The following is a 9,278-nucleotide window of genomic DNA, read 5'->3' on the forward strand; positions in this document are numbered from 1 at the left end:
AGCCCACGCACTAAATCTATTGAAGCCCGCACACCCTAAAGCCTGTGCTCCCCAACAAGGGAAACCACTGCAACGAGAAGCCCGTGCACCCCAACCAGAGAGTAGCCCCCACTCTCCAAGACTAGAGAAAGACAGCAACGAAAACCTAGCACAATCCCCCAAAAAGACAGTAAGTTGTTAAAAGTTGTGTGAAAGAAAAGAGCTATTTTAAGAGCTTGGCAGGAGGCCCCTTTCTTGGGCTTCGAGACTGGGGAAGTCATGGAGGCAGGAGAAGCAGTGACAGAGGCCAGGGTCCTCTGCAGTAGACTCGCCAGGACTCCTGCTGCAGACAGTACACAGGCCAAGGAAATCCAGTCACTACTGGATCCCCAGCTTCCTTTCAGATCCCGAACAATGTTTCAGGCTCCTTGGGGCCTGGCCTTCTACTCTTGTGACAGGCTGTTGTTCTTAAGGTGACTCAGAATTCTTTGCCCCATCACATGGGGGCAGGGAAGACAGAAAGGAGTAAGCGGGGCCTGGAGGGGCAGAGTACTTCTGGGTACCTCCTTTCACTCTGGTACCACAGAGGGGCTCCCCGTTCTCCCTCCCTACTCCCCAGTATGTGCCCATCAGGTACTCTATAAGCAAAGAGAGGTAAAGAATCAGGGAGGAGAGAGGTCTGACACCCCTCTGAAGGTCACTGCTCCACAGGGTCAGTGGCTGCCCACTGGGAAGTGCAACCGGAAGACCCCACTGCCTGGTATAGAGAGAGGTTAAGTCATTGAGATACTGATGTGCGTGCACTGTGCTCCTTGCTGGGACTTTTTTCCTGTCCTCTGCTGAGAATGAACCCAGGGCTAAGCACTCTTTTCTCTTAGAGGAGAGTTTCTCACCAGGCCTGAGACAAGCCTGTTTGTTTCCTTGGCTTTTGTTTTCTGGATGCTGGGTTCTCTGGTTGGCGGGGGAGGGGGTGGAATTTCTGCAGTTCTGTACAGGGGAGGAGGGAGAAACTAGGACCTCTGAAACAGGAGTGTGGCTGTGCCCCCTGGAGTCCTGCAAAGGGGAGTCCTGGATGGGCACAAGGGATCTTTTGAAGATGATGAAAAGGTTGTGAAATTGGATTATGTGATGGTTGTACAATTCTGTAAATGTTAACAAAAATCACTGAATTGTACCCTTAAAACAAATGAATTTTATGGCATGTAAATAAAGCAATTAAAAAGAAAAGGCAGGCCTGGGACCCTTGCCTCACTTCCGCACTGTGCTCCAGGTAAGGGACAGATGGTGATGGAGGTTTGCAGGTAGGGAGGTGGGTTCAAGGAATGGAGTTCCCCAGCTGGAAAAGAGGCCACTGCTCCAGGTCAGGGGTGGGGCGGGGGGCTATACTGATCTAGCAGCTTCACCAGCCTTCAAGCACACACACCAGTTCAGGCCATAAATACATCTCTGCTATAATCAGAGGGGATCCAAGCCTAGAGGGGCCACCCTATCTTTTTGTAGTGTGTAAGAGCCCCGAGTCCTAGAAAAAGGATGAGAATCCTACTAATGTTTGGCACCAACTTTCCCATTGTCCTGGTAGGATGGAGCCTTGCCATTATTTAAAGGAACTAACATGTACAGTCCACAGGGTCACACAGAGTTGGAAATGACTGACGCGACTTAGCACACACTCAGACGACGTGTATAGCAGGCAGAATGCCACCCCCCCCACCAAGACGTCCATACCTCCGCCTCTGTGAATGTTACACTAAATAGCAAAGGGACTCTACATATACAATCACGGTTATGCAATTTAAAATGGGAAGATGATCTTGAATTAGCCAGGGGGGCCCAAACTAATGAGCCCTTTCAGAGATAGAACTTTCTCGGCTGATAGCAGAGAGCTACAATAGAAGCCAGAGACAGATTCTAAGAGTGAGAAGGAACTGATATGCTGCTCTGGCTCTGAGGTGGAGGGACCCACATGCAAGAACCAGGGGGAAGCCTTGGGGAGCTACGGGTGGCCCCCAACTGACAGCCATCAAGGAAACGTGCCCTTAGTCCTACAAGGATAAGGCACGGGATTCTACCAACTACAGATAGGAGCTTGGAAGGGGAATCAGCCCTGGAGCCTCTACAAAGAGTACTGTCCTGTCAACACCTTGAAACTCTGTGAGACTCTAAGCGGAGAAACCAGCCAAGCCCACCCAGACTTCTGATCTGCAGAACTGTTACATAATCAATGGCTGCAATTGTGTTGGCCAAGTTTGTGTTCGTTTGTGACAGCAGCAACAGAAACATTCAATACCGATTTGCTATAAAACCGAGTGTGAACAATGAAACTCATACCAGCCATTCTATCACCTTCCACTACCCTACCAGTATCTAGGATATCAGAAACCCTCCAAATCTTAAAGAACGTAGTACTTTCTACTTCACCTTTAATGTTAGACTGTAGGCCGAGAAACCCAAGCTATAATTCTAAGCACTGAACAGCAAATTAAGAGACCCAAGTCTTATTTTTATATCAGTGTAAGGACCTCAAGTAAATTAATCTCCCTGAATCTCTGTTTCCATGTCTGCAACAAAAATGAGTTGGTCCAGATAATTTCTAAGGTCATGTTCGCTGTATGAACTAAAACTGACAGGCAGACATCATAACGAGCAACACGCATTCATTTAACTTATAAGCCACCACTCTCAGCTGGTGGAGAGCGCCTCCTGAAAGTGCACTCTGATGGGAGGAAAGGGAATCTGTTAAGGGATGCTGGGGTCCAGTCCAAGGTCACTAGTCTCGGTCTCCAAAGGAGAGATGAATTGTACTGAGGGGTCAGCCTAGCCCTCCTCAGTAGTTACCCTGCTGCTGCTGCTGCTAAGTCGCTTCAGTCGTGTCCAACTCTGTGCGACCCCATAGATGGCAGCCCACCGGGCTCCCCCGTCCCTGGGATCCTCCAGGCAAGAACACTGGAGTGGGTTGCCATTTCCTTCTCCAATGCATGAAAGTGAAAAGTGAAACTGAAGTCGCTCAGTCGTGTCCAACTCTTAGCAACCCCATGGACTGCAGCCTATCAGGCTCCTCCGTCCATGGGATTTTCCAGGCAAGAGTACTGGAGTGGGGTGCCATTGCCTTCTCCAGTAGTTACCCTGGATGTGCCAACAATCTCCTAGAGAAGATTCCTCACCAGAAGTGGTCTGGTCTAAGAAAACCTGCCACCTGTGTTTGCTTCCCATCCTGGGTAACACCAGACTTCTTGGGGAGGAGAAATATTTGCTAGAAACCCTGACTGTCCTCTACCAATTTTTCCACCTCTCTTCCTAGAATGGGATCTTTCAAGTTTTGAAGAAAATAATTTGGTCAAGGAATTTGCACCTCAGTAAACTCAGTTTATTACAACACACATTTTTTGAACAGCTGCTGTGTGCTCGTTGAATTCAAGTTTGGGAGAGAAATGTTCAATTTCATTTCCAATCTCTGATTTCAGTACCAACATCTTTAGTCATGAGACTGAAACAGGAGAGATGTGGGGAGGCAAAGACCAGATTCATTACACTCAAAGCAAAGAGATGAACAGTGGATGCGATCTACAGCCTTTTGAAAAGCAGGTGAAGGATTCATTAAGAACTGAGTATAAGCACTGAATAGTGAGTTACCAAAAACTTCTCTTTCAGAAGCATTTACATGCTGTCTCACATCAAGTTCACATCAACACTCTGGGTAAATTTTGCACCACTGTCCTCAATCATGGTTTTCCAAGAAAGCTACCCTCAAGCTCATGGAGAAGCTAGATTTGAATGTGCAGCACATGTATTTTTCATGGACAAATTATGCAACTACGTTTGTGGTCAGATGTGATTAAAAATATGGTTGAACACGTATTTGCATGTGTTTCACATGGTTAATAACATATCTTAGTGCCATATATTTTTAGACATTTTATCAGTTAAAATGCTACTGCTATCACTTCTCAGTGCTTATTTTAACCCTCTCTGCATATAAACAATGACTGCCCGAAATCACCAATACCAGCAATTTTCAACTTCCTCTTCGGAGGCAGGTGTGACATTGAGTCCATACATGTGATGCACTCCTACAGACACATCCAGAATTACGTGCAGCACTTGGCACTCAGACCACAGTCTTCAAGCCAAGAAGTCATGTAGTCAGGTAGAAAAAAAAAAAAAATTATGTGGACATCCTTAAATTTATTATAATAAGTTTTTTTAAAAAATGAATAACCAGCAAACTTTGGTATTTTATTGAGCTAGAAATTATTTGCAACAGACACCCGTTGTTTGGGACGTATTTTGACACTTTGGTTGATAAGCATTGCCCTGCTATACCATAAGTGTACGCTTGAAATCCCAATTCCTGAAGGCTAAAGGTGCACAGAACCATGGAAAAAGTAATGAGAGAAACACATTCTCCACACTGGGAAATGGTGGGATAAGATAAACCTGTGACAAAAGTCCACTAATGAGCATTTTTCTGGAAGTAACTAATTTCCTACCTATGCTCTTTAAAGCCACTGACATCCCAGGTGGGTTTCATAGCCTGTATCCAAATTCAAAGGTGTATTTCTTTCTTGACATGTAGAAGAAAATACTCAAAACACATTTAAAATATGAAGAGGCTATGTTATCTCAACCACCATACATGGTTCAAAGCACAGGCTCTTAGACTAGTGGGCCAGAGGTCATTTTGCCTCCCAGGGGACATTTGGCAATACTGGGATGCTCTTGATTTTCACAACTCAGGGAGGAAAGTGTTGATATCTCGTAGGTAGAGGCCAGGGATGCTGCTAAACATACTACAGTAAAGAGGACAAATGCTCCATTCCCAACACAGAACTGTCTGATCCAAGATGCCAATGGTGCTGAGGCTGAGAAACCTTGTTCTCAAGCCAACCTTCCTGGGTTTCAAATCACCTGTGACTTGTGTAAGTTACTTAACATCTACGTGCTTATTGTCTTGACCAGTGAAATTAGAACAGTAACAGTCTCTGCACTTTATTGATTTATTGTGAGAAAAAAATGACACAAAAAGGAGCTAAGAACAATGTCCAGAACAAAGCCAGAGCTTAACAAATGTTTACTTTTGTTATCACTATACGCATTGAAAAAGACTGAGAAGAAAAACACCAAAAATTAAAAATAAGTTGTTTCTAGGTGGCCAGACCACAACTGATTTTTACTTTCATTATTCTTTTATATATCTTTATATTTTCCAAATTTTCTAGAATTGTATTTATTATTACTCTAGAGGAAAGAATTTTCCTTTGGGACATAGTGGAACCAGAAAGACCTGGATTCAGATGCTGGCTTTATTTGCTGTGTGTGGCTTTGGGCAAATTAGTTATCCTGAGCTTCAACTTCCTGATCAGAAATTGGGTCTAGTAACGCATATCAGAGAGCTTCCATCAAGATTAAACATGACAGTCATTCAGTGCCTTGGAAATATACTGAATGACAGGCTCTGAGAGATGAGTGCTTTCCAAGTTTGGCCCAGGAAAAATGATGCTACAAACAGGGAAATATATTCATGATGGTGACTGCCCTTTTGGTTTTTAAACTGTCCTCTCATCTCAACCCACTGTTTGTCTGGACTCAGAGGAGAAATTGCACCCATACACTGATCCTTGTCTCTATTCCTTCTACCTCCCCACATACACATCCTAGGAAAGGATCTGATAATCTGGTGGGCAGGGCAGACTAACAGCCGGAAGTTACTGTGAGGGAAAGGCAGGACCCAGGTGTCACTTTCACAAGCTTCACGCACCCTCACTATTCCTCTTCGTATTTCTTCTTTCATCTCCAGCCTCCAAGCTGAAAGTGTTCTTAGCAAGGTCTCTCCTCCAGGGGAGCCTCTCCAGTTTCTCTCCTGTTCAGCTGGTTGAGAGGACTGTCCCCTTTTAGATTTGAGAGGGATGAGTGGAAACCCAGAGAGGCTTCTAGATCCAAGCCTCTTGTGCGCACAGCCCTGCTCATCTGAGGAGGCCAGCAAGCGTGCAGTGGGCAAGCAGCACCGGCCCAGCTGCACAGTGTTTCCAGCAGGGCTGTTTCTCTTCCACAACTCATTCACTCCAGGCCACACTGAAGGCTGGGAGGATGAGTAGACAGGATTAAAGGACACACACCTTATCCACAAACCCCACTCTTCATGTTCTTAATGATCCTTAATCAGATGGAAAAAGAATTGTAGTTTAGTCCTAAGTCATGTCTGACTCTTTTGCGACCCAATGGACGGTAGCCTGCCAGGCTCCTCTGTCCATGGGATTTCCCAGGCAAGAATACTGGCTTGGGTTGCAGTTCCTTCTTCAGGGGTCTCCCCAACCCAGGGATTGAACTTGCGGCTTCTGCATTGGAAGGCAGATTCTTTGCCACTGAGCCACTAGCAAAGCCAGGAAAAAGAATAGAACGGGTTATATTTGTTTATGCTATCAGGAGGGGTAACTATTTTAAGCCTAGTTATTAACCTGATAACTTAAATTCAAATCCCAAGCAACCTTTAAAGATACTCCGAGACAATCTCTTGTACTCAGCTCCTAGTCACCACAGTATGGAAACGGCAATCTGGCTCAATCCATTCTGACTCTGAAGATCCCATGGTTCTCTAGGGAGGAGTCCTGTAGTCCAGTGGGATGGGATCTTGGTGCAATGTCCTAGGGAATGGGAGGGATGGTTGGTTAGGACAGGACGGCCTGGGGCAGGAACTGATCTTCTCAAGGCATTCTCTCTTGGCCCAAGGTGAACTATCTCAATGATGCCAGGCCAAAAAAACATCAGAGGAAAATGAGACTGTTCAGGGTGCCTCCACCTAGATGCAAATACAAGTATCAGGAGAACTACATTCTAAATATAAATAAAATGTCAGGGGGCTTGGTAATCACCAGGAAAAAAATTTATGGATCTTTCTTGAACTCTAGTCTGCTCCAAGGTTGGTCTGACTAGCATATGTAAATTTCAGACATAACTTTAACTGTTGCCAAGTTCTCTCCTACTACACTTTAACCTCCTTAATACCCTTCCCCATAAAAGCATGCAAAACAAAATAGATATGGGACCCCAGAATGCTGTCAGAGTCTTCAGTCTTCCCATTCTTCATTCACAAGTGCATATTGAGATGATACTATAAACAAGCCAGGTGCTAAGTGCTAGAAATCCAGAGATGGAAGAAGTGGGTTCCTTCTGTCCAGAAGCTGACTTCAGATGACTATGATAGTCTTAAGTGTACTTGTTCCAGGGAAATGTAGATTTCAGCAAGGATCAAAGGCTTAATCTAAGAACTAAAGTTCAATAAAATTCAAGGTGTCAGGGAGACACCCTCCTCTCAAAGCGTTTTTCAGTGAAAGCCTGAAGGGAAACACCTTATACCGTAAGGAATTTCAGAAATTTTGAATTCCTTCCCCTCTTTTCTTTCTCTCTGTATCTTTGACCCACCCAGTAACTTCTGTAAGTTTTCCCACAGCATATAAGAATGAGATGTCATCTTTTCTTGTCAGGGGCCAGAAGAGAAATGACAAAGACCAAGAGGAAGTAAACCAGAAATTTAAAAAATCCCTCTTTTTCCCATAAAACCTAAGATAATTTGTAAAAGAGAGGTCTATTCCCTATTTTAAAGTATGATAATGTTATTTTAAAGCAATAACTCTAGTCAGTTTGATAAAACATAGTTTATGTTTATAATTTTATAAGTTTTTAATTTATTTATTTTATTTTGAAAACCAGGTAAGTACTGTTAAAGATAATATGGTTAGGCTGGTCTTGTTACTAGGTCCTGAGGATGGAAGAATGTTTCTGGGTTTGATTAAAAAAAAAAAAAAATCAACCATGATGTAATTTTAGATTTCTTTTTTCCTTTTAGATATCATTTGGTCACCATAGCAACACAGTGTTTTACTACCACATATCTATACAGCACAAGGGAAGAGAAGAACAGGCAATTACTTACTGAGTTATTTGGGGGTACAGAATGTGACTAGTGGGATAATTCAAAATTAAATACAGACTACACTGGGGATCTGTTTTAGCCAGGCAAGCCAATTAAATGTTCTAGTAGTGTCAGCTGAACACAGTTTGTAGCCAAATCAACTGTTGACATCATTTAAAATAATGGAAGCAGGGAAGCAACATAGTTCAGTGATTAACAGCATGGACTCTGATGTTAAGTTTTTTCAGTCTAAACCCCATTTCTCCTATTTGATAGCTGTGTGACCTTGGGAAAGTTCCTTAACTTCTCTGTGCCTTAGTTTCTTCATCTCCAAAATGTGGGTACTAATAATAACTCCCATAGAAGGTTATTATACAGATTAAATAACTGAGTGTGCTTAGAATGATGCCTTACACATAGCAAGAACTTTATAAGTATTTGTTAAATAAAGACAAAATAAAATGTAAATTTGCTAGTTCCTCTCTTTGTGCTGGGTAGAAATAACCAAAAGGATCAAGATTTGAGTGTATGGCAGATTCTTTTAGCCTATAACTCTGGAAGATTCCTTTGAGAACTTCCTGGGAGCCTTCTTGGTAGCTATTCTGAAAGATACGAGATTTGGTGGACAGCCTACCATCCCTAACAGAAAGCTGAAAACAATCACAAGCACTCCTGGTATCAGGGACATGAGAAGGAAGACGATCACACAGCACAAAGAAACAGCATGCTAGCCCACTCAGGCTCCCTCAGCCACAGCCAATTACCTTTGTGAACATGGACACAGAATAAGCAGCTGAAAAGCATGAAGCAGGATTTGATTGTAGTGACATATGAAATCTGGCTAGTGTCAGTAATATTTTTTCCCTCTTTCCAGGATTCAAAGAAAAAAAAATCTGTTTCAGCAGGGAGTGCTTTGTTTTATTCATTATCACTGTATACAATGTCCATCTCATTTTTCTTCAATAGGCAGTTACTGTGGTGAATTATGCATTTTACAGAACTACCTAGGCATCTTTTCTGGACCTGTGACAAATCAAAAGCCCCTAACCAGCATGTAAGCCAAGACAAAATCTCTGAATGGCCTGGAAAACAGAAGGTATCATATCCTCTGAGCCAAATTTCAGCCACGAAACCGCGGGGTCTCTAGCACATACCTTCATCTGGACTTGATTTCGTCTGGTCGTCTTGGTCAGGATCAGCCCTTGCAGAGGAGTTTGGAGGATGCCATAAACCACCACAGAAGCTTGGAAACACAGTCATATCTGTCCTCTGCCTTCCCCTTGGCTCACAGCCTGCTTCCTGGTAGGAAGACAAGATGACGCCGTGCAGGGTTGACTGTTAAACCATCTTCCCGCCCCCAGCCCCACTCTCCTGGTGCCCCTCCCTTCTCCTT

General features: G+C 43.7%; 1 protein-coding gene across 4 annotated transcripts in view; it reads right to left on the reverse strand.

Moving 5' to 3' along the window:
• Positions 1-9,278, reverse strand: part of GPR19 (G protein-coupled receptor 19) — a 36,065-nt gene that overhangs the window by 14,504 nt on the left and 12,283 nt on the right. For 2 of the 4 annotated variants that reach the window (XM_010858696.1, XM_010858694.1), the window contains one exon: positions 9,040-9,184. The exons of 1 other annotated variant lie outside the window; for it this stretch is intronic. The gene's annotated coding sequence lies outside the window, so the exon portion shown is untranslated. Of the gene's footprint in view, positions 1-6,461; positions 6,618-9,039; positions 9,185-9,278 lie in introns of all 4 variants that reach the window. One more of the 4 variants, XM_010858695.1, reaches the window with a different exon arrangement.

This window comes from Bison bison, unplaced genomic scaffold (assembly GCF_000754665.1).
Source record: "Bison bison bison isolate TAMUID 2011002044 unplaced genomic scaffold, Bison_UMD1.0 scf7180017864390, whole genome shotgun sequence".
Classification (NCBI taxonomy): Eukaryota; Metazoa; Chordata; class Mammalia; order Artiodactyla; family Bovidae; genus Bison; species Bison bison.